Source organism: Pteropus medius, unplaced genomic scaffold (genome assembly GCF_902729225.1).
Source record: "Pteropus medius unplaced genomic scaffold, Ma_sr-lr_union100, whole genome shotgun sequence".
NCBI classification, from domain to species: domain Eukaryota; kingdom Metazoa; phylum Chordata; class Mammalia; order Chiroptera; family Pteropodidae; genus Pteropus; species Pteropus medius.
In genome coordinates this window covers 6,527,816-6,554,999 of record NW_024349800.1, presented here as the reverse complement: position 1 = coordinate 6,554,999, position 27,184 = coordinate 6,527,816, and positions in this window count along the sequence as shown.

The following is a 27,184-nucleotide window of genomic DNA, read 5'->3' as shown; positions in this document are numbered from 1 at the left end:
ATAGTTTACCATTGCAAAACTGTAATGATTAAATTTCCATATTACCTTAATGCACCTTATAGTTTACCCTATAAAATTCTAATACTTTACTTCAAAAATTAATGTACTATACCTAATTAATTTTATTTAATAATATCAAATATAAATAATAAATTATAATTTAGTAATATTTTAATAATCTCTTCTGCTATTTCATTTGTTTGGTCCATCAAGTTCTAATTCTATATAGAAATTACTAGTCATACATATACATAAATGTTAAAATCATTCATGGGCATAACATGTGCTTTCTTTTTTGTCTGCTTTCTTTATTGACAGCAGTAAAATTTAATATTGACATTTATAGTCCAAATGCTTGTATAGATCCCCAAAACATCAAACATCAAGTTTTACAAAGGAATCTATAAAGTATTTTTTCTAGATCTTTACAAATTTAGTCTAGACGTTAATGATAGTTGCAAATTATATATTAGAGATTAGAAATTTACAAACATTTTGTTACACTGAAAAAGTCCACAAAATATCTTTTGTATTGTAGAGTGTTTACTATGCCAAAATTTGAAAATGCATAGGCAAGTACATTTCTAACACTCTCTGTAACTTTATTAAAGATTACTAATTCAAAGTAGTAAAACAAATTTTTGGTTAACATTTTTAATTCTTTTTATTATTGAAATAAAGGGTTAAAAGAAGTGTGTGTGTGAGTGTACACACAAACACAAATGTAAAATGTTTTTATTAATGAAATTTGAATAACTATGAAAAATTAATGAAAAATATTAATGAAAAATATAAGCTATTCATATATTTTAGCTAGAGATTGAAATATCTACACTATCATATTTCTAACAGAAACATAATATACTGGATTATTTATAGCCATTTATACCTATCACCCTTGATGTCTACTTCGTTAATTTTTTTGTGATTTTTAAAAATGTATTTGACATATACATTTACTGAATTTAAATTTAGCTAACCTACATAAATACCAGCAGTATTTTATTCAGGATAAGAATCTACAGAACTAAGAAAAATGGTCAGGATTATTTATTTTGCTTAGCATCAATGTACATATCTCGAAGTTTTATTTTTGAATGTCGTAAATTGCTTTAAATCGTTGCCTAAATATCAACTGCACGAAAATACACTAGCTAAAAAGACTTGTCAACATGTTACAGAAAGATTATAACACTAAATGTTTTAGAGAAAACTTTATTATATGTAATAAAGTGTGCTATTTCTACTACACGAAGGATTCATGTTAAATGCAATCACATTTGATAATCATATAATAATTTGTTCCAAAATAGAGAGAGGATAATTGGACGAACACTATTTAGGCTACTAAAGCATTCTGTCTACAGTCATGTACAAAATGTTACTTGTTAATTATCTTCTTGTCAGAGTGTAATTTTATGAAAGTTAGGATTTTTAGGTTATATTTTAATCAAAGATCACTGAAAACTTAAATTGCTTGATTGAATGTGCCCTCTGAGCATGAACAAACCTGACTCAAAGTCTTACAAGAATTAAGACTGTCAATACAACTGTAGACTCTAGACAAATGCTAAGACATAATGCATCCCAAAGAGTTTACTGTTTTTCATGAAATTTTGAGAAGGTAAAGATAAGAAATGTGGGCTCTGTCTTCAAAATACATATCTTAACAATAATACAAAAATAAAAACAAATTAGAAAATGATAAACTTTAAGCTTTATTGTCTGTACTATTTTAGCACTATCCAATGTAGATTACTATTCAAATTTATTTTAAGAACTGTTAGCTGAGCAGCAGCTTTGTAGATGCTCATATTAAATAGATATATTTTATCAATCTCATTTTTTAAGAGAGTGACTGAAGTATTGGTGATTGCAAAAGAGATGTTTATTCTGAGACTAAAACAATAGTCCAGTCTATTGGAAAAGTGCCTCGGCATGAGAAACACTCCCTGCTGAGGCAAAGGGACTTATGTAGGGCTCTGCATTCTCTGCTTCTCTGCACATCAAAAGCTTATGCAAAATGTGAAGTGTGGAATACAGGACAGTCAGCCTCAGATTTTAATTGAGTGAGTGAAAAGTTATTAGGCAGAGTAATTTTCCAGGGATCTTGACAAAACTGAAGAGATTAAAGCAATAATACCCCAATTTGATGGATTAGTTTTGTAGCCAGAAGATTAATTAGCTCTATGGAGAAGAGGCAAAATAGTATCCAAGAGTTTTAGAATATATAAATGTATGTATGTTAGCAATAACTAGGAGTAATTCCAATCAAGACTGTGAAATCCAGATGGCTGTTTATAGAATTTCGTATTCTTCTTAATGATCTAAAGAACTGCTTGCAGAAAGAGCATGAGAAAGATAACAATGGCATTCAAACACATATTCTGCTTTAATTTAACTTTAAATGTTAAGATGCTTCTTGCTGTTCTGATGTGGGAGTAGATAAAGTTATTTGTTGTCACTGACATATCAAGTCACTTGACACAGCGACAGGAAAATGGTTTCAAAGACCCAGCAGCTAAGAAAGTAAACAAGCTCATTCAAAAAACAAGTGTCTAAAAACAAACTGTACTCATTATCTATCTCTATTCAAAACACTAAAAAAAAGCACTATTTAACAAACTTATCTTTTGGTCATTTTCATGGGTAAATATCAAAAAGTTTAAAAATTATTTTTTGAAAATTTCTTTTCCTCCTGTTCTTGTCCCTAGTCTGCTATTTGTTCTCTACACAGGCAACTATTTCTTGTGCATTCCCTTTCTTATTTTTACTTCTGAGATATTCTCTGCATAGGCATGTATAGGCTATTAAAAATAATAATAATAAATTAAAACACGTCAGCAAAAACTATCAAGAATAACCAAAGCAAGTCATTATTTGTACTTTATGTCTACCATGCATTTAACCTTGTGTTTTGGAAAGTAGGAAGCTTTTGAGGAGTCCATCCCTCAAGATTTGCATCATAGTATCTCCCCTCTTCTCCAAAACCAGTATCATTTTAACTGCAGCTCTCATTAACGAAGCGATCACATTCAAGACATAAATAGCATCCAAAATAATTAATGATATTCCATGATCTGCACATTTTTTTCATTCCCCATTATATTCCTACTTTTCTTCATTCTCTTCCACTTGGTTTTTCTTCTAATGTTCTTGACTTTTTCTTTCCACACTTTATTTTATCCTCCAAATCCTTATTTCTCTTCCATTTTCTCCCTTCTTCCTTCCTTCCTCCTTGCCTCTCTCTCTCCCTTCCTCCCTTCCTCCCTCTTTCCTTAATTCATCCGTTCCTTCCTTCCTTCATAAAGTTGTTCACATCTTTCCGAAAATTCTCACAGGACTTTCAGTGTGTTCTATTATAATTACTCTTTGATATTGTGTGTCTCAGTTTATTTTATCCATCTCTCATATTGTTAGTTCCCTGAAGAGAAATTCTGTATCTGTCATATTGGGTAACATTAGAATCTTTTATTTACCAAATACAATGTTCTTAATATATGTTGGTTGAAATGATGGATAATTAAATATAATAGAGCAAATGTTTGAAGATATCTCTATCACATAAAATTATACTTCATCCCTACAAAGGTAAGTGGAACTAGTTGATGGAATCTAGAGGGAGACAGATGTCAATTTAATATATTAATGATGGGGTTAAAAGCATTGTGTAATAAAATTCATTCACTGTAAATGCTGAAACATTCTCCAGACTGTCACAGAGTATGGTATAGATGAGATATAAATATTGATAGCTAGCTGGAACAGCTGTCTAGAAGATAGGCTAATTTTTTATTCTATTCTATTTTGTTCTCCTTGAAAGGAGAGCCTGAGAAAATAAAGCTTATACCTGAGCAGTTTATTTGAAATTGTGACCCCAAGATATAAGACTAAGGATTAGGTAGAATATGGAGTTAGCCATCTATTTGGGCTATTGTTTCCTTCATCCCCCAAACCTTCTAAGAATTCCTATGAAATGTGTGCCTGAGTAAAGAAAGGATACAGAATTTATCCACTAGTCCCAATCTGCCCTGATCAAATGTTGCCCTTAAGGGCGTGGGTTTCTAGGCAATTACCTATGTTCCTGCCTAGGATTCCCTCAGAACCCAGGGTGCTCTCATCTCGATTTCTGAATATCAGCCAGGATTCCAAGCTCTCAGGTCATTAAAATGGCCAGTGTCTTTCTGAATTCCTCTTTGCTTCAGTGGCTCACATAAGAGGTGACAGTGAGAGGAGGGGAGGTGGTACCCAAGAGGCAAGCAATTCCTTTAAGTGTTGAGATTCTATGTCCCCTTTCAGCGGCTGCCAGAGACATTAATGAGTAGATTGGTTTTCTAATTATTTCATTGCTGCTTGAAAACTTTTCATCTCCCTCATTTCTCAAATAACCAGGAGCTATAATATCTATGGGAAGGGGGGAAAAAAAACCAAACATGAAAGTTGTTTATAATCAGCCTACATTTGAACTCTGGCTCTCTTCTTTATGAACTGGGTCCCATGGGCAAGTCAATTTATTTTACTGAGCCTCAGTTTAAACACCTCTCAAATGAAAAATAATAGCAATTAACTTATTAATATTATTATGAATATCCAGTGTGATTAAGGAATCAAGTGTCTAGAATATAATCAGTGGACAATAAATGTTAGACTATTTCTCTTCTTCCACCCTTCAGTCTGTTTTCAATTCTCACCTCCTCTAGTAAGTTCTCCCAGCTTCTTGCCTCAAGAATTAATAGTGCCCATAGTCCCTCCTAACACATAATTTACCACAGAATGCTAAATGCTCTTTTTAAAAGTATCAGTATTTTTTTCACAAACAATTAAAAACAAAGAAGAAAAAAACAATTTTCTAGTGATTCAACCGTATACAACTCATGCAGAATCAATGTCCCTGAAGTAGAAACTGTAGTTTCAACTCTTAAAGCAGTAGACAAGCAACATAAACTCTGCAGATGCTCAATAACATTTCCTGAAGATAACTATTTTTGAAGATGGCTGTAAATTGCAATGGATATAAGCAAAATAAAACCCTGGCCTGAAAAAATATTTCTGTATAGTGAACTGAACAACAGAATTCATAATGGACAGTAATTAGTGTAGTGTTTGTTTTTCAGTTTCAGTTTTTTACTAGAATAAATTGATCTATAAAATTCTCTTCATAAGATAAGTTAACATAAAACATTTTAATAAAATTAGGCCTTTCAAAGGTTGACACTTTTAGCACTACATGAAGGAAAGAAATTTTACACCTGTAGAATTATCTTGTGTTCTGAATAAAAAATTCATATTTTTATTCTCCACTAATTACCTCATTGCAATTATTTTCTCCTGTAATTGGTAATAGTCTCTGATTATCATTGTATTCCAAATTCTTAAAAATATAAACTTTCTTTAAATGTTAACATTGTAAAATATTGATGTGGCTATTCAATGAAATATCTCTGCTTCTGTTTTTTTTCTTTCTTTTCAGATACAACATAAAGGAATTTTAAAAGTGCAAACAACAAAGCAACAGGAATAGCAGCCACAAAATAACAAAAAAGTCTCCAATTTTTTTCCTCATGATAAAACAAATATGAATGCTTCCCTCTTTAAAATTTTGTTAACAGACTTTACTTTTTACAGCAGTTTTAAGTTCACAGCAAAATTGATCAGAGATTCCCACCCATCTCCTCCTGCGTATATTCATAGCCTCCCCCACCTGTTACGCTGATGAATCTACATTGACACAAATTCCATAGTTTACATTATAGTTCACCCTTGATGCTGAACCTGCTATGGTTTTTGGCAAATATATAATGAGCTCTTACCTATTTATCTCTTCCTCCTGCTAACTCCATGCAACCACTGAAAGAATCTTTTTATTGTCTTCATACTTTTGTCTTTTCCAGAATGTCATATAGTTGGCATCATATGGTATGCAGCCTTTTCAGATTGGCTTCTTTCACATAGTAATATGCATTTAAGGTTCTTTTATGTCTCCTTCTGACTTGTTGGCTTATTTATTTTTAACACTGTATAATATTCCATTATCTGATGCACCACAGTTTTTCCATTCATCTAATGAGGGGCATCTTGATTACTTCCACATTTTGACAATTATGAATAAAGCTGATATAAACATCCACATGTTGGTCTGTGTATGGACATAAGATTTCAACTCTTTGGGGTAATTACTAAGAGCACAATTACTGGCTCTTATATATAATAAGTTGCGAAAGTGCCACACTTCTTTCAAAGTGGCTGAACGATTTTGCATTTCCATCAACAATAAATGAGAGTTCCTGTTGCTCCATATCCTTTGCAGAATTGGATGTTGCCAGTGTTCTGGATTTTGGCCATTCTAATGAGTGTGTGAAGGTAGCTCATTGTTGTTTTGATTTGCATTTTTATGATGAGAAATGATGTGGAGAATCTTTTTTATATGTGGATATGTCACCTGTATATCTTCTTTGGTGAGGTGTCTGTTAAGGTGTTAGGTCCATTTTTTAATAAGGTTATTTGTTTTCTTATTGTTAAGTTTTAAGGCTTAAGGAAAAAAATACTGGGGATGAGTCTTTTATCAGATAATCTTTTGCAAAAATTTTCTCCTAATTTGTGACTAGTATAATTTTTTCTTCTCTTTTCACAATTGTCTTCTGGCATTAATTAGGACTTCCAGTAGGATGTTGAAAAGCAGTGGTGAGATGGGAAATACTTGTCTTTTTCCTGATCTTAGTGGAAAAGCTTTCAGGTTTTCACTATTAAGTATGATGTTATCTGTAGATATTTTATAGATATTCTTTATTAAATTGAAGAATTTCCTCTTAATTCCTGGTTTACTGAAAATTTTATCCTAAATGGATGTAGAATTTTGTCGAATTCTTTTTCTGTAACTATTAATATGATCATGTGATTTTGAGTGTTTCATTTTTAAGATCTATCGTGTTTAGAAATAATGGGCATCACTGAGATAACATAACACTGCAGAGGCAGCATGGAATATGAATTTAGAATGTAGACTTCTAAATCAGAATGTTTGGACTCAAGTCCTGGCATTGGTATTTACTTTCTGAAGAACTTTTGCCAAGTTAACTTGATCTCTCTGTGCTTCTTCAGCTTCTTGTCTGCAAAATGGGGACAATAGAGTGCCAGTCTCACAAGATTAGAGTAAGCTTAAATATTTAATACACATGAAGTACTTAAAGGAGTGTTCAGCAATGGTATACACTATAAAAATGTGTTTTCTCCCCTAGAAAGGGTAATGTAAACACCAAAGAGGCTGGAGAGTTTAACATATTTATTCATTACTGTATCTATTGCGTCTAGAACACTGTTTAGCTCTTAGTTGCATTTGAATGTCACAGGTGAAATTAACCACTAAAAGAAAAAGATATATAAAGACTGTAAAACAGAGTTCTAAATTCACATTGACATTTTTATTCCATAAATAAAATCCACTTTATACAAAATCAATTCATTAGCAAACAAGACTGCTGCTAGCATATATAGGCACCTTTGTGCAAATTGGATAAAAGGGAGCTCCTTCCTTTGGGACAAATTAACACTGAACCAAGGAACATGGGTTGACGAGAAAATTATTCCATTATCTGAGAACAATCCTCATTCGGTATCAGACCCTTTTCAATAAAGACCACTAAACATTGAAAGATATTGCTAAATCAAGGAGAAACAGAGAAAAGATGGTTAGCAGTTAAAACCAGTGTCTAAATTGGAATTAATAACTTTAAGTTGATATTTTCTAATTGCCAATCCTTGATTTTCTCTTTTTAATATACAGATCATTTCTGGTTAGAGACTAAGAAAAAAATAAGAGCCTGTGCAAGTGTGTGTGTGTGTGTGTGTGTGTGTGTGTGTGTATGTGTGTGTGTGTGTGTGTGTGTGTGTGTGTGTGTGAGAGAGAGAAAGTAGGTAGATTTGTCTAGTATGGGAGGGTAATATGCCTGTGAAAAATGTATATGCCTACTCCCTTTGCTTTAATATTGCTGTTTGAAACAATAGCTTTAGGTATTTACTGATTTTTTTTTCAATGAGCAGATACATCTTTCGTTTCATAACAATGTCTAAAAAAATTCAAGTTGCAAGTAAATTTATAAAATTAAGATTTTATTGTGTTCATTTTCTTCTTAATTTAATTAGGTATCTTTTCTAAGTCAGGTTTCACCTTCATTTTTTCCATTTCTGTTTCCATCAACTCTAAAAATTAATGAGTATTCTTTAACCTGACATATTTTCTTTCTATTCTATTTGCTTTAATTCATTTTCCTTGACTACTAGTTTCTACTTGTTATTACGGATTCAGCTATATTTTAGTTTCTTGATTATGACAATTTCCAAACTTTTCTCCCTTGTAAACCAATATTTCCTACAATATTTAATATTTGCTATGATGGTTTATAGTGATAGAACTTATAAAGCTGTAAATAATTATATAAAGTGCACACTACAGTTGTGGTGTAAAAATAAATATTTTGTTCCATCACCAATTCTACTGGCTGCCTAGAGACTATGCCCAAATTGGAAAAGGAACTGTAAATACAAATTAAACATTTATTAGAGGCAATTTCATTAAAGTTAAGAGGCAAATGCATTACAAAAAGCTGTTATGAGACATTTGACCTGGTTGTATGTGAGAAATGAAGAAAGAGAAGATATTTGCTTATGAAGCTTATATTGGCTAAAATAATTCTGACCATGACACCTATTTAGCCTAAGGTTCTAGGATATTAAAAATTTAACTGGAACATCTGTATTTTAATGGTGTGAAACATTATGCTTATAAATATTATATATTTATATGCTTAAGAAATAATTCTAGGTCAACTCTGTTTATTTCCTAATGTAGTATGAATGAGAGAGAATTGAAAAATAATCATATTATCAGCCATATATGTTATTCTTTTCTTCAAATCTCAGTCATTTATTATAATTATAAGCATTGAGTTTGCTAGAATACAGAGATAAATGAAACAAAATATATTCACTAAGGAATCACAGTATTGAGGGAAGATTGATAATAAAGTATATATTCACTCATTCATTCAATAGATTCTTTAATTTGTGTATTTAGAACTAAAATAGAAGATTAGATTAGCATACATGTGGGTGAAGAGAGTCAGAGTTAATACATTCTAAATCCTGTACTATTCAGAAATAAACTAAAGATATAGATGAACTTTTTATTAAGATAAGCTTGACTATTAGCATTTTACAAAATACAGTAAAGAAACATTTTAAGACAGTATTAAAGCAATAATAATATATAAAATGTCCAAAATGGCAGAGAAAGAAAATAAATTTAATGAAACAAATAACCAAAGAAAAGAATGCAATCCCTTATAATTTTTTTTAAGTGCAAGAAAAAGTGAGAGAAATGCACGCACACACACACACACTCAGAAAGAAGAGGTAAAATATAGCATAAATTAAAATTATAGAAACAAATCCCAATACATTTTTAATCACAGACAATTGAAGACTGTAAAGGATGCCAAAGTACAAATACAAACTGATATTTGACATCACAGAGATAACATTCTCTCAATTAAATAGCACAATTAATTTATAAAACAGAAACAATGAGAACTTCACATTTTGTAAAATAAAATAAATACTTCAAAGTAAGTGATGGGTCAAAGAAGAAATGAAAATGGGAATAGGAAAATAACTAGAACTGTCAGCAAAAATATTATAAGTCAAAATTTATAGAATACAACTAAAACAGAATTAAAGGGAATTTAAAGATCTTATATACAATGGAAAAATGAGGCAGAAATTAAGAAGTTACAATAACTCAAGAATTTATAAAAATATGTGCTCTAAATTTTAAGTATAAGTAATGGGAAAATGAAGTGAAGGGTTAAAGAAGTACAAATTATTCGTTGATAGATGGTCACAGGGATAAGAGCACGGCATGGGGAATGCATTTAGCATTAATGTAATGGCTAGGTGGAGAGCCAGAGGAGAGAGAGAGATCAATTAGGGGTATCATTTAAAAAACTATAGAAATGTCTAACTAATGTACTGTATACTTGAAACTAATAAAATAAAATTTTAAAAAATTAGCAAAAACAATACAGGAAAAAAGAAATTAATGCAGGTAAGAATAGAAATTAAAGAAATAGAAAACAAGGATGCAATGAAAAGAACAAGAAATGCCAACTGGGTTTTTTGAAAAAGCCTAAAATATTACATTAATATTAGCAGAAGTGATAAAATAATAAATGAGAGAAAATAAATAATATTAAGCAGATGTAAATGTCTAACCAAAGATGAAACAGAAATGACAATCAAAAACTTATTGCTTAAAAACTGTGTGCAATTAATTTAACAATAAATGTAAAACACATGAATTACTAAAAACATAAATTTCCAAGTACTCTCATGAATAAGTAGAAAATATGAAAATTTTTATAATAATTAAAGGAATTGAATTTCTAGTTTTAAATCACTCTATGAAGAATACCTCATTGTCAGCTGATTTATATACGAATTCTACCAAACATTCATGGGCAATAATCCCAATCATATGCCAAAAATTTTAAGGAAACAGTAGAACAGGAAAAAAATCCAACTAATCTTAATTTAATGTAGATAATAAAGTATAGAAAAATAACACAGAAGATAAATTATACTCCAAAGCCACTTATGAATATATATGCAAAAATTATGATAAAAACATTAGAACAAAGAATTAGTAATGCATTAAAAATAATGGCCAAGAAAATTAGATGACAAACCCCAGAATGGGAGAAAGCGTTTGCAAAAGACATACCTAGTAAAGAACTATCATCCAAAATATATGAAGAACTCTTAAATGTCAACCACAAGAAACAAATAACTTATTTAAAAAATGGGGAAAATACCTGAATAGACATCTCATCAAAGAATATATTCAAATGGCAAATAAGTATATGAAAAGATGTTTAACATCATATGTTCTTAGAAAATTGCATATTAAAACAAACAGATATCACTAAACACCTATTAGAATGACCAAAATCCAGAACACTGCTAACACCGAATACTAAAGAGGATGTGGAGTAATAGGGACTCTTACTCACTACTGGCGAGATTGTAAAATGGTACAGCCGCTCTGGAAATTTGGCAGTTTCTTACAGAATTAAATATACTTTTATTATACGATCCAGTAATTGCTCTCATTGATATTTACCCAAAGTAGCTGAAAAAACTTAAATCCATAGAAACACTTGCACGGAGATGTTTATAGCAGTTTTATTTATAATTGTCAAAACTCAAAAGCTACTAAATGTTCAGCAGGTGAATGGATAACTAAACTGTGGTAATTCCAGACAATAGAATATGATTCAGTGTTAAAAAGGAATGGGCTATCAAGCTATGAAGAAGGCATAGAGAACCTTTAAATGCATATTACTAAGTGAAAGAAGCCAATCTGAAAAGGTTATATATGGTATGAATCCAAATATATAACATTCTGGATAAGGCAAAACTATGAAGATAGTAAAAAGATCAGTGGTTGACAAGAGTTGGGGCGGGGGGTGGCAGGGATGTGTAGGTGAAGATTAGAGGATTTTTAGGGCAGTGAAAATATTCTGTGTAATATAGTAATGATAAATATATATCATTATATATTTGTCCAAATCCCTAGAATATACAGTACTCATAATAAACCCTAATGTATACTATGGAATTTATGTAATTATAATGTGTCAATGTTGGTTTATCTATTGTAATAAACGTACCACTCTGGTGAAGAAAGTTTATTGTGGGGAGGGCTGCTATGTGTATTTGTGGGTCCACGAGGTATATGGAAATCTATCTTCTGTTCAAATGTGCTATGAGTTTGAGACATGACAATTAAATGTACTGTAGTCTGGATGAGATTCTGGAACAGAAAAAGGATCTTAGGTAAACTAAAGAAACCTGAATGAAGTATGAGTTTTAGCTGGTTAGTGGTAATGTATCGATATTGATTCATTAATTGTAAGAAATGTACCACTGTAATGTATGTCAACAATAGGAGAATTTAAATTGTTTAATACTCACAACAACCTTAACAGGTAAATATTATTGTTTTCCCTATCCAACATATACAGACACTGAGAGATAAAGGCTAAATTATTTGCTCAAGCATAGAACAGCTAATTTGTTGGACAGCTAAAATTTAAGTCAGATCTTCTGGGTTAAAAACAAACAAAAACAGAAACTAAAACACTAAAATATAATTTTTAAAAATAAAAGATTATAGACTAAGTTAGAATAGCAGAAATTATTTTAACACTTAACCTTTCTCCCTCAGAAATAGCATTCGAAGTAAAGAACAAATTAGTAGGAAAAATACAACACAATTGAAAATTTGGAAAAATATATAAGAATTCATGTCATAGAAAACATGAATATTTAATACATATTTAAATATACTCTAAACTTCCTATAAGAAAGTTTAATTTTTTTCAGTATAAGTATTTCTAACAGAATCTATGTGATTGTTAAAGATTTTCATATAATATCGCATTTATCAATACATATTGATACATTGTACTTGTTTCTTAGCATTTTCTCCATGATTCCATTAACGCATTTATCAATAATAACGATCATTATTTAGTTGCCTCTCCTGTTTTATCTATGAACTTTATGAGGGCAAAGATTCTGTTTTTAACTTAAATATCATAACATGCATATCATAAGATGTGAAATGTTTTTGCAAATAAATAAATGTCTGTTAAATCAAAAAATAAATGCTATTTTCCTTTATTTTTATTCAATCTTCATGTTCATTATAACACTGTCAGCACAGTAAACACTCAGAATAAATTCTTTATTTTAGCCTCACCCAATTTTTTACTTTGGTTTTCTATTATCATGGTACTATCATCCATCAGCTTATTTCTTCATTTCACCAAAATTTATGATTTCAGTAGTATATTATTTTAAATTTGTTCAAAACATTTGAAATGTTTTCATGTAGGTTACACCACTTAATTTACTATATAAAAAGAGCAATGTAATTGTTGTTCCAGTGTAATGAAAGGAAATATACTAAAGAGACGACACGATTATCCAAGTTTATGTAGACCATAAATGGCAAAGCCAGAAAATCACTCCAGAACTTCGAATCCATTGCTCTTTCAATTACAAATAGCTTCCTATTTATGTTATGCTCTCTAATTGTGAAGTGGTAGAGTATTAAATAATTGAAGGTTCTTTAGTAAATGATGTGATAGAAATATTATCTATTATTACCCTACTTTTCACTTATTCATACATGAGTAAAGTGGAGGAATAATTGAGAATTTGTATCAACTTAAAGGGAAGGAAAATGTTTCAAAAACATTTCCATGTCATAAAATCAAGAGGATCTGACCTTATTTTGAAAATTGTACATACATACAATATTCGATATATAACACTGTACAAAATGCTGCAGAAAAAAATTTTTTTCAGGTGTACAAGAAGCCAAATATAATGGAGGCGATGAAAATCTTGAAACATAGCTGCTGGCTGGGAAATGGTTCCATTTTAGCAGATTAGCAGTGTCTGAAGTAATTGCTGTCCAAATCGCCTTTCTCTTTTTATGCATACATGTGTAAAATAGTAAATATTAAAATTAATATTTGTATTGTTTCAAGTAAATATTTCAATAGGCATTAATTTTTACTTGTGATTGTATTTGTACCAGAGGAAAAAATGGTACCTAGCTGCTGTGACTACATCATATTCTTCAATACTTATGCTTCTGTAAACATGTAAAATACTGTCTACTAGCTTTCACCGATTCAAATTAAATTCATCTGCTTAGGTAAATATGAAGTTACTTAAGCAAAAACAAATGAACAAAAAACTAAAAACTATTCATAAAAATAAGATAATGTTCTCTTAACTCATGAGGCTTAAATCTGTTTTCTCTCTGAAATTCAAGAATTATTCTGGCTCCAGGAAATTAAACTGGATTGACAATTGGCAAAATCTTTAAGTGGTTGAAAGAGACATTCTCTGTATACAAAAAAGACTTTTTGTGATAAGATAATTTGAGGTTACGAGCTTTTTTTTTTTTAAGGTCTTTTTCTATCCCTTACCATCACAGTGTAATTTCCTCAAAGTGTTCAAAGTGGAGATTTCATATTTATATTTAACAAATGATTTAATCTCTATGTCTTTAGCACAGAACATAGATAAGGAAAAAAAAGCCTTTAATATAACTTTTATTCAATCAATCCATGCAGCAAAAACCAAATTCCTTTTTGAGTTATTATCATATTTTTTTAGCTTTACACATAAAACTTAAGTTTATGTAATACGGTGGTGGAAGGAGTTTTATTTGATCGTTACTATTTTTGAATTCACATTATTTGTATTCATTTGTATGATTTTTCCCTGTGTACAGAGTAATGAGGAGAAATAGTCTCCAAACCCATTAGCACTCTGATCTCCAGAAACATATGTTTCACAGTAATTTGTGCCTATTCTTTTGGGTATTTGGTGTGATATTATTGAGCAAATTGGGAGAAAAAGTAATACCAAGTTCTGATGGGTGAACAGATTGAAAAGGCAAAAATTGAGAGCATGGGTCAAATCTGTGTCTGTAGTTATGTTTCTTTTATCATATTAGAATGTATTCTATATTAAAAATGAATAAAATGTTTGCTTACATATAAGAATTAGAAAACACGGAGTGACTTGTGTGATTAAGCTAGCTTTAGATTGCAGATGTTTTTAAAGATCATTTTGTATTTATTAATATTATTTGTATGTATTGCAAATTTGATTGTAACGGCCAGATGGAACATACATAAGGTATTCTAAAGTCTTTTATTTATGTAGGTGAGAGTTTATTACCATTAAAAATAAGAGGTAAATTTGAGATTGAAATATTTGGGATTATTTTAATAGTTTACTAAAATTTAAGAATCTGAGATAAAAAGGTTAAAATCATCATGGTTTTGGAAGACAACTGTATTAAATTTTTTTAAGTAATGAATCGTAACAGAAACTTTAGTGTTCTTTCAAAAATTACTTATTTATATTTAAACCAAAAATATATGCACACGTATATATGTGTCTGCATTAAAGAGCTATTTTGATAGGAGTTTGTATTCATTTTAATAAAGAAATCACAAATTTATTTTCTGAGAATCATGTAATTAACCCAGCATGTCAACAGCATACTTGTCTCATTATTTTTTTATAGTGGTAGGCCATATCACCTGGTCTTACAGCATGAATGAGCTGAAATCAAAACTGCCTCTTCATAGCATATCCCTGTCAGGAATGGATATCTGAAATGAGCTGAATTAAGTACTATCAAAAGAAAATTGCCTCAGAAGCTAACAAGCAAGCAGATTAAATAGGCAGGAAATCTTCAAAACTACTAAAACTACAGCCATGGAGAAGAGAAATTGAACTCGACTCTGCTGAAACAAAAGTTGAGAGGTGTTTTTTTTTTATAGCTTTACTAAGATATAATTGACAAATCAAAATTGTATATATTTAATGTATACAAAGTGATGATTTACCATATGTTTACGATGTGAAATGATTACCAGAGTCAAGTAATTTACATATCCATCACTTCACATAGTTACTTCAATTTTTTTTTTTTTTTGGTGAAGACAATTAAGATCTACTCTCTTTGCAAATTTCAAATGTACAATACAGTGTTATCACCTGTAGTCACCAGGTTGTATATGAAATTTCCAGAATCTGTTAATCCTATATCTGAAAGTGTATGCCCTTTGATCAGCAACTCCCCATTTCCCCCATCTGTCAGCATCTGACAACCACAATTCTATTTTCTGCTTCTACAAGTTCGACATTTTTTAGATTCCATATGTAAGTAAGATCATGCAGTACTAGTCTTTTTGTGTTTGGCTTATTTCACTTAGCATAATGTTCTTCAAGTTTCTCTATATTTTCACAAATAAGAGGATTTCCTTTTTATGGCTGAATAGCATCACATTGTATATGTGGGTTTTTAAAAGCTGGAGTGAGCTAATGGAGAGGTATTAGATGAAGTCATCTGTGTTTGCAAATTGTCACTTGTTGAAGTTAGCCTCCTCTTGTCCCATAGAGACTGGGAGATAGTGGCTCTATGTCAATAATTATATTTCAAAGGACTATCTCCCAGGTCCTAGGAAAACATTCCTAGGTTGTAAAACTGGCAAAAGGCTGGGAGAGGATTTACATCTCAAAGAGACAGAAAAGGAATGTGCACTTCAAGTTTTCTAAAGCAGATGCTCCTAAGGAAAGAGAGATCAGAGGGCAAAGGTCAGGGAAAAGCTTGTGTGCCATTTACTCAGGCTGAGGAAACATTAAGAGCATCTTAGTACTAGATGTTAAGCAGAAAAGTAATTCTTTGGTAGGTTAATAATTAAGAATTAAAATGGCAAATATCGAATATATGAATGTAAAATGGGAACAGAGAAAAAAGGCAGGAACTGGAAGATTGTTAGAACAAATTTCAAATATCACAATTTTAAGTGTATATTTATACAGTCTTAAACAGAACGTAGGTATCGACGGGACATGTCTATTTGGAGGATCTAATAGATAAAATATAATATTCATATAAATAAAGTCTTAAAAGTAAGCTCTATTCATTGACATTTAAGCTTTAAAAATAGGAAAGTAATTACTACCCCAGACAAATTTTGGTATTTCTATTTCCAGAATTTTGGCTTCATATCCAAAATTTGAATTCTTAACTTCTTACTGAAATAGGATATGGGAAGAAAAATTGTTACTCTAGAGTCAACTGATGATATAAATATATAAATTCTAATATAGGAATTGGGAATTTATAACACATATTTAAATATACGATCATTGAACCTCAAACAATCTATTGCATTGAATTTTGACTGGGGATTTCTGGGTACAAAATATATTATCCAGTTATTTGAGCAATGAACTAACAGGGTTACCAAGTTATATTAGGCAATTTCACAGAACTCAAAGGGCAATTTAAAATTTCGCTGCTTAACCTAAATTATAAACTATAACTAAAAAGTGATAGCCTATGCCTTTTAGATCTCTTTATTAACACTTTTTCGACTTTCATAAATCAAAGACAATTTTAAATAAAATTGACTTATGTTAAAGAGATTATAATTTGTAGAAGTATATATATATATATGTACTATTTTTTTGTCACCATATACCTGTAAGATTGATTCAAAGGTATGGTTACATATTTCCATAAAATAAAAATAATTTTTAAAACAATTTAGGGGACTGATATTTTAAGTACTCAAAAATAAGAGTTGAGGGAAATGTTTGATGCTAAATCCTATGTTATCCTGGATTGCTTTAGGTCACCTTTCACGAAAAAGAGAGACTGAGCAAACTCATGCTAACACTAAGAGTGTACGTGCATCTGGGGTGTTGGGGGAGGGCACCTCAGGAAAACAGAAATTAGAGGAAGCGAGAAGAAAGACAGCAAAGAAGGAGCACAGGTCATAGCATTGCAACAACAAGATGATTTCTTAGTCATGCAAAAATGTCACCAGAGAAGACTTCTGAAATCAATTAATCTCAGCCAGAACATAGTGGATGAAGAGAGAGACCAGTAGATTTGTCTGTTGGCTTTTCTCCACTTCCTATCTCTTTGGCTAAACTTCATCCACTTTAGTCACTGATCTTTCACTTCTGCTTTTGTGATTTCTGGTTCAGTGTAGTCTAGCCTGGCCAGCACTAACACGCAGTGAGTGGTCTCTTCTCAGTTGGCATTGACAGTGGGACGCCTTGGATTCTTTTTCCTTGTGGTACACTGACCTATGAACTGAAAGGATACGTTATGTCCTCTTTCTAATGCTTATTATAGTCTATATATAGTGATGGAAGAAGAAATGATAATGGCAATAACTATTGTTGAGAAATGAAATATTGAGAGACTCACAGCAGTTCCTGGTCTGGGGCAATAATTAAATCCCTCTGAACAGACACTGAGAATCACTCTGCTTTGTAGTAATGGGAAAAGTTCATTTAGACACTCAAATTTTGCTCTCTAGAGATGGGGAACTACTTTGCCTATTGTTCTCCCGTCCGTGACCTGTTTTATGCTTGAAGTTGTTAAAAATATTCAAGAAACAGAAAAAAAATGAGGGCATTGATGAGCACTAGGAATCTTCATCCTAATTATCCTGCTTCCACTTTAGCTTCCCTCAAGTCTTTTTCTTTATGGGAGCCACAGTAATCTGTGTAATATATATTATATGTTGTCATTTATCTACCTCAGTCAAGCTCTTTCAATGGTTTCCTGTTGCCCATGAATAAAAATTCTTTCTTTTTTCCCTCCTTCTCTCTCCCTCCCTCTTTCCCTCCCTCATGGCCTGCTTTCTCTTTCTCTTTCTCTTTCCTGTTTCTTCCTTCCTTTATTCCTTCCTTCCTTTTCCTTCATTCAGCTATTTCCTTCATTATTCCTTCCATTATTTCATTCCTTTTTTTTTTTTTTTTTTTTTTTTTTTTTTTTTTTCCTTTCAACAACAACCACACTCTGCTCTCTCTTCCTCCACGCCCATCATCATCACGGCTTCATTTATTCATTACGCGCGTTATTTCATTCATTCGCGCCATTATTCGCGCCATTTCATTCGCGCGTGACAAAAAAAAACAACCGGCAACCAGCAACAAGCAAACAGCAACAGTATGACAACAACCCGTGTGACAGCAACGCAATGACATATATATGCCGCATAACCAGTTCATATTCGTATTTATCATCTCTTCACTATCTCACATCGATTCGCTCTTGATGTCGTCTATTTCGATCTCTATCTCTAACTCTCTCTCTCTCTCTTTCTCTCTCACACACACACTCCTTCCTTCCTTTTCTCCCTCCCTCCTTCCCTGTCTCTCCCTCTTCCCTTTTTTATTCTTACCGCAATCTACCCAGATCTTTATAATCACAGGGACAAGGCTTATAATGTAAATAGAGAAAATCAGCAATGTTTTAATAGTTTAGCTGTGGTGGAATAGTAAAAAACTGGAGGAAAAAAAACAATTTTACTAAAGATCTTCAAAGTGAAATTTTTGGAAACAGTGAACACACCAAACAAGGCACATCTTTCATTTGATTTTGACTCTAGGGCTGCCTTTCTAAACTGTCCTCATGCCACTCTGTGTCATTTATCACCCTCTGGTAGCTTATCTGCCTTTAGTACATTTCACTGTAGGAGTTATTTTATGTCTGAGGGTCACTACTTTTGTTCTTTATGTCTAAATTTCTCTCCCTGCTGTTCCTGCATGGCTGATCGTTTCTCACATTTCAGGACTCAGCTTGAATTTTATTCCCACAAAGACATTTTCCTTAAGCATTTTAGTTAATAAGAAGCCCTGTCATAATTCTCCATTACTGAATTGTGTTACTTTCTTCCAGAGCACTTACTGTGATTATTAAACATCTTAAAAGGCTTTCCTAATCTCCTGCTATTTAGAACTTTTCCATTCAAATTTAAAAAAATTTAAACACACACATGAATATATATTTACATTATGTATAATATATACTTACATTATACATATATATTCAAGAATAAATCCTACCTTTTCTGATGAGATTTCATTAATGGAGTTTATATCTACCTATACATTTACCATTAATATCTAGCAATAATAGGAACTGTAGGAAAAAATACTAAACATAAATCAACTGGAAACAAAAAATTTGTTTCTTTGTTTTGTGTTGTTTCCCCCTCACATAACTAAGAGAGTTTTGATTATTCTAGTTTTCAATGAAGAGAAACAATGGGCTACATATACAGCATTTATAACTTAAATTTTAATCTTGGAATGTTACAGCTTTTATAGTTCAAAATATTTAAAATTTTATTGGTGTTAGTCTGCCATTTATACATAAAGTTTGAAATCATTTTCTTCTTACTAAATCTCTTGCAGTGTAAATTCTTGTGCTCTCAACTATTTTATAAAACAAAGTCTTGAACATTTTCCCTGTAATATTAACATCCACTCTGTGATTATTCACCACTGATATCCCCATATGCTACTCCAATGGAAGCACAGAGGATTCTCTGACGGTTTAAGGGTTGAGTGTGATTTTGAATTAAATTCACTGCTCTTTTGTACATTATGGTGGCATTTATATCATGGAGACTAACATTTAAGAGTGAATTGTATTCAACCCACAGATTCAGGCTCAGAATTATTATCTACATCTGTGTCAATGTGATTCTAAGCATAGAGAAGTAAGTAAATGCTATCTAATCTGTCTTTTTGGTATTAACTGACTGAAAAACACTTTGAGAACTTGGCTCCCTGAGAGTCTTTTACAGCTCAAGGTAGGTTAATCTGAGGATTTATATAATTTCAGGCTGTCCTACATGATGATGAACCTTGCGAAAGTTTGCAGCTGTGAGAGTTTCAAAATTGATCCAATATTTCCTGTTATAGTGTGGGAGGAGATGTCCTGCCTTCAGAGATTCAGTTCTTAAGGGGAAGACATCCACAGATCAGGGGCGGAATTGTGTGTGTGTTGCAGGGGACAGGAAGAAAAAGAACTAAGATGTCAATGTCCGTAAAACTGTAGAGCCAGTAATTTTAAATAGGAGATTTGAACTATCATTAATGAAATTAACCTGGCCATACATAACTACATCCTATTCTTTCACACTCATCTACCTGTTTTTGCATATAAATTACTATGCCAAAAACGTGTTGATGACAGCAGCTTTGAATTTTTCCTCTTTCAAAGTCCAAATTTAATAATCAGATCCAATCAGAAAAGACCACCTGCGAAATCTTTCCTAATCTTTCAGACCCCTCTGTGATATACTGTAGTAGTATTCTTAAACAATCACATTCTTAATTTATTTGGTACTGTGGTAGTTTTTCATTGCTGTTTTTTTCTCTTAGAGCATCAATTTGTAGATATACTAATACAATTCAGTACTTAAGGCATATGCCAGACAATATGTGATAAATAAACTATATTTTTTATAATCTATATCAAAATATATTTTATCCCTTAAAATTAATGAAGAAACAATAAATCCTCTGTATCATGTCTGTCTATGAATGTGTGTATATTGATGGCATTAAATTTAGAGTAATTAACATATTTCAAATATGTGAGCTATGTAGTAGAAATTATATATTTATTATTCGATTATTATTATCATTGATATCATTATTATTATATGTCTAGCCATTTAGGAACTTACTTTGAGTAAAATGAAAGATAAACTAATTTCTCCTAAGAATTTTCATGAACACAAAAGGATTCCTATTTGAAACTTGATTAAAATATCTTCCCAAGTTTTCTTGGAAATAAAAACTCTTAATATTTCCATTAGGACATTAGACAATGTTTCTCTTACCTCGATTTTTACAAAAAATTTTTATCAATTGGAAATAAAATTCTAGGCAGACACTTATTTTTCTTCAGTATGGTGCAGATATTAAACCCTTGTCTTCTGCATGTATTATAAATGATGACTGGCACTATCTTAATCTTTTTTTGGTACTGTAAATTGTAAATTGAATCTACTCCATTTTCTCAATTACTTCCTTCTGCGCTTTCTTTTATTGCAGCTTCAGAATTTATCCTACATGCCTCATACAAATTTATCTATTTATTATAAATTATTTTTCTCTTTGTCTTGTGGTCTTTCTGAATACCTGAGTATTATCTTAAAACTCTCAATTCTCTTTTCAACTGTAGAGAGGGAAGAGATTATCTCATCATGGGGTTTTAAGTTCCAGGGCTCTATTTTTCATTCAAAGCTTGCTAATTTTTTGTTTGAAATATCTATCTCTTCTTTTTTTTTTTTTTTTTGTCTACTTACCTTTGATTTATAGTATCTTGCAAATTATAAAGGAAGATATTCTTTAATTAATTGCTGTGATAAGTTTTTGATTATCAAATCACGTGAACAAGAATCAGAGAAATCTTAAATAGTATCCAACTTTATTAATAATTTAAAGGATACAGGTAATTAGAGACAATCCCTCAGGTCTTTCCTGTTACATTAAAATGCATCTGGTCAAGATTTATGATGCATGTGGTACATCTATTACACAAAGGGAGGTACTTCAGTTATGAATATCTCCAATTTATATTCTGATAATTACATAGGTGATACTGATGTTTTAAGCTGCTTCATTAAGCCATAAATTCTAGATTCATAGAATATAAACAACCTAGAGAGAACAAGTGTGTCCTGCTAAAAATATTTAGTAAAATCTTACTCTTCGCTTATTGAGATTTGATCATATCTTTCTTTTTTGTTGTTGCTGTTTTTTCCTGTCTTCAGGGGAGACAGGAGTAGAGAGGGAGAATGGGAACTAACCTTTCATTCCTAATTGCATTCAACTTCCTAAATATGTTTAGTTTGTAAAACATGTTAAGTTTTGTAAAACTTGTGATAAAATTCATTTCAGTAGGCCTTAACTTATATATGTATATTTAGTTTTTTCTTTTTTCTGGTGTGTTTTTAGAATTAGATTTGTTCATTCCCTTGGAATTTTGGTTGTCTCAATTTGACTAGCAGAATTTTTTTTTCCTATTTCTCATTCTTGCTGTCTCTCTTTGGGCTCTTTCTTCTCTGTCCAGTGCTTGTGTCCATATCCTTCCATATCATTAGTATTTGGCTATATAAAGAACATTTTAGATGCTTTTATTAAAAAAGAACCAAAACCTCTATTTCTGTTTCTAAACCACAACATTCACTGTTTTATTCTTAATCTTGATTTCAAATGTGCTAAGTATTCTTCAATGAAACAATATACTTCAAACATTTTTTCTATTGGTAAATTCTATCTACCACAAATATATATTTTCAGTAGAAGGAATATATCAAAAAATAATACATAGGTCCAACAATTTATTATTTTTATTTTAATTTGTATAATTAAGCAAAATCTTAGAATTTAGATCTGACTTACCATGATGGAAATTGTTAATAATACCAATACTTGGAAAATATAACTAAGTTATGTTCCTAATGATATGAACAATTTTAAATATATTTATTTACATGAAATGAAAGAAATCAGGAAAATAATTTGAAAAAATTTAAAAACATGTTATGTGATATTCTGATTTTCCAATGTATATTCTGATTTTAGTATTTAGTATTTCATGCTACATTTAATGAAATCTTAGATCAGCAAAAACAATTCATTTTATCATAAGTAAAATGAGGACAGCTCAAATTTATTATGGGTACGTATTCTCTCACAGGAAATACTATATTTGGGTAAATACGTCATGTGCTACAGATTATGTCAAGAATATACAAATCAAGGTTCTTGGGTAATTGGGATCTTTTTTTCAAAAGAGAAACTTTTTATCAACTTTATTCCAATGAATTTGAATTATTTGGACTAGGCAACATTTTGAACACATAATTATTGCCGTTTGAGCATTATAGTTTGGTATTAATTCTTATTTATCAAGTGACTACTATATGCCAGATGTAGAGCTAATTATATATTGCTTACATTTCTTTTTACAACCCAAGCAAATTAGGTTTATTTGTGATTGTGACCCATTTTCCAAATTAGAAAATTGAGAATTCTAGTAGAATCGCATGTCATAAGGTGGCAAGAAAATTCAAGACTAACCCCTAACCACTGGCTATGTTATCCTTTTAATCACATTTAATGATCCTATTCCATGTTTTTGAAAACTTTAGCCAGTTCTAGAATAATTCCAGAATTTTAGAGATTCTATCTATAATTCTTGATATATAAATATGAATCTACTAGTTCTTTTTTAAGTGCTTAATTTATCATAGCGAACAGTATAAAAGTAAGTCAAATTGAGACAGAACTGTTAAAATAGCTCCTTTGTTCTTATGAGAGAAAAATATCAAATATATATTAATGCATCCATTGTAATTGTTTTTCACTATAAATAGAAAATAATGGAAGTAGAAAACCGAGCCCATCTATGTTATTTCTTAAGGCTAAAGAACAGTAATTGGTAACATACTTTTGTTCTTGAAATTTTAGATTGTACTGAAGTAAATTTCAGATGCACTGTAACATAGCAATATGCAACTCTTGAAATATGCTTACAGTGTGAGTTGAATGAAATGAGCCAAAAAGGTTTAAAACCCTAGAAAATATTAAAAGCGTTATTAGTTAGCATGATTACCCGGCATATGGAAGACAAAAGTGTTTCTTATTTTTTCTGCACCATATTTTTCTTCTTACTTTATTTACAGACTTAGTGAGGTAATGAAAAATAAAAAAAAAATAAACAGAGCTGTAGTTTATTCATAAGAATTAAACTTTTTTGAGTTATTTGTATTCCATTATGTAATTTAGACTATAATCCATTCAAATAGTGGATAGTAAGTTATTTTCCATACATAACCTATAGCTTACGCTTAAACATTTTTATTCAATATGTACAATTATTGTCAAAGTAAAAACCTCATCTACCTTATTATCACTGTATGCAAAGAATCTAATAAGAAAATTGTTATAAAAATGTGCATAATATGCACTACATTAATAAATTTTATATTCAAAAGTAATTTTTAACCAGAAAGCATTTTATCAATGTATGCTAACCATGAAAATAATGATTATGAAAAAGGAAAAAGAGGAATTTTACTAAAACAATAATATATCAGCAAAGAAATTTTCATAATAGCTATATGACTATACATATCAAATTAAAGGTGAAAAAATATCACTATCTTTTAAATAGTTAAATTTCTTTCGTTGACTCAGGTATTTTCTGTTGATGGTGTTGGGGGGGTGATTCTTAATAAAGCTAACTCCCCTGGTGTGTATTACATGCTGTTCAGTCGATTCCAACTTCTGGCAATCCTATAAATGAATGATGTCCACAGTGCACCCCTCAAATGCCCTGCTCAGCTCCTGTAGACGTATGCCTATGAAATCAATCCATCTCATTTTGTCTTCTTCTTTTCCTGTTGCCTTTTATTTTTTCCATCATTACTGTCTTTTCTAAAGAACCCTGCCTTTTCATAATGTGCCTGAAGTAGGAGAGATTAATTTATGTCATTTTTGCCTCTAGTGATGTTTGAGGCTTAATTTGCTCTAGGATCCACTTGTTCATCTTCTGGTTCTCCAGGGCTCTCCTCCAACACCATTTTTCAAGTGAATCAATATTTCCCCTATTACCTTTCTTCACTGTACATCTTTCGTCTCTGTATACAGTAACTGAGAATACAAGGGTATTGGTCTCTAGCTTTGGTCTCTAATGACACATTATCACATTTGGTGATCTTCCCTAATTTTTCCATTGCTGCCCTTCTGAGTCTCAGCCTTCACTCTTATTGTTTTGGCTTCAGTCTCCATTTGAATTGATGACTGAACCAAGGTAAGCAAAATCTTTAAAAATTTCCATGTCTTCATTGTCTATGTTAAAGTTGTGTATTTCATCCATAGTCATGATTTTTGTCTTCTTGATCTTCAAATGCAGTCCTGCTTGGCAATTTTTTCTTTCATCATAATTTCTTTCAAATCATTACTGCTTTCTGCCGGTAAGATGGTACAATCTGCATATCTTAAGTTATTGATATTTCTTCCAGCAATTTTTCACTCTTCCTTCCTCTGTGTTTAGCCCAGTTTTTTCAATTTTCTGCATACAGATTAAACAAATAGGGAGATACAAATGCACTCTCGTCTGACACCTCTGCTGAATGACTCTTCTTAAAAGGTATCACTCATCCTTTTGTCTCTTCTGTGCAGATTTTCAGTATAATGTTTCCAACTTCTTTTTATTTTTTCTGTGTCAGATAATGTGCTTCCTTGTTGGTCATTTAGGATTCCTGCTCTAGGTTTGATTTTTTTTTTTTTTTAATTTCTGGAATATTCTGGTAGAGATCTCTTGTTTTCCTTTTGTTGTTGTTGTTCTCTCCTACTTCCTTACATTGACTATTTTATTAGTACTCTTTATTTCTACATGATAGTCATTGAAAAACTGCTTTCAGGATTCTAATCCTGATTTTGTCACCTTTAACTGTTGTCCCTGGCCTATAAGCTCTATTATGCAGTCAAAACAGCTCTTTTTGAAAATTTCTGGATATAGTAACTAAGTCAGATTTGGGATAAGTAACTTTCACTATCTCACATCACTGTTAAGTGGTAAAATAACATTTTAACATGTGCCATCTGCCTCCAAATTCCAATGTGTATAAACACTAAGTCTTACTACCTACCATTTTATTCGGGGGTGCCCATGAAGAGCACTGACTGATTGAGACAGATAAAGACAAGATTTTATGGAGGAAATGTTATGCTTCTGACAGACTCAAAGCTGCTAAACTTCTTAATAACTTTGTTGACAAAAGAGAAGACCTCTATAAATCAGTCACTGCACTCTTGCAGTTAAAAGTTTTAAAAATTATGTTGTATCAGTCATGTATGGCAGCTGATTCCCTTCCAAATATAATGGATAAGATTTAGTGGAGTTGTGAATCTTTGTTTAACTGACACTATTCACAATCTTCCAAATTATGAAGACAACAGTTGGCATGTTTGATAAATATAATTTCAGAGGGCAGGCTAGTCCATACGTGTGTGTGTGTGTGTGTGTGTGTATGTGTGATTTAAGAGCATTTACCCTGAAGGCAAAAGAGAATATACCTCTGTGCAGTATGTATTATTTTAGATTCTCATAAAATGGACAATATAAGTATTCTAATGTGTTACATGACAGTTAAAAAGAGATTAAGACCCTCTTCACCTTTCTCTTGACATTGAATTGAGTAAATTAAGCAGCAAAGGTTTTATATAAGAATAATTAGTGAGTGCTGCAGACAGACTCCCCCATGAGATGCCTGTCACCTTGATTCATTATTTATATACTTAAAAAGTAGGACAATGGAGTCTAATTCTTGCCCCTAGGTGCTCGTTTTCTACTGAACAAATAACATAACCAGAGCAACTGATATATAACAAAAATTCTTGCACACATTTTGTAATTTCTTATTATATTCTAAGAACTTTATATAGGTCAAAATTATTTATTTTGTAGGTGAAATTATGACATTTCTTTATTAATTTCTAATTTTTCTCATATTATTAGAGAAACGAGGTAGACTATAAAGGTTAAGTTATGTTCTTTGGAGTAAAATAAAAATCAAACAGCTAGAGAATGAGGAAACACTGGAATTAGTAATTATCTGCCTTAGCAAAATGAAGCGTCTTATGTGGAGCAATTGTATTTTTCTTTCTACTGTTAACATACATGGATGTGTGAGTT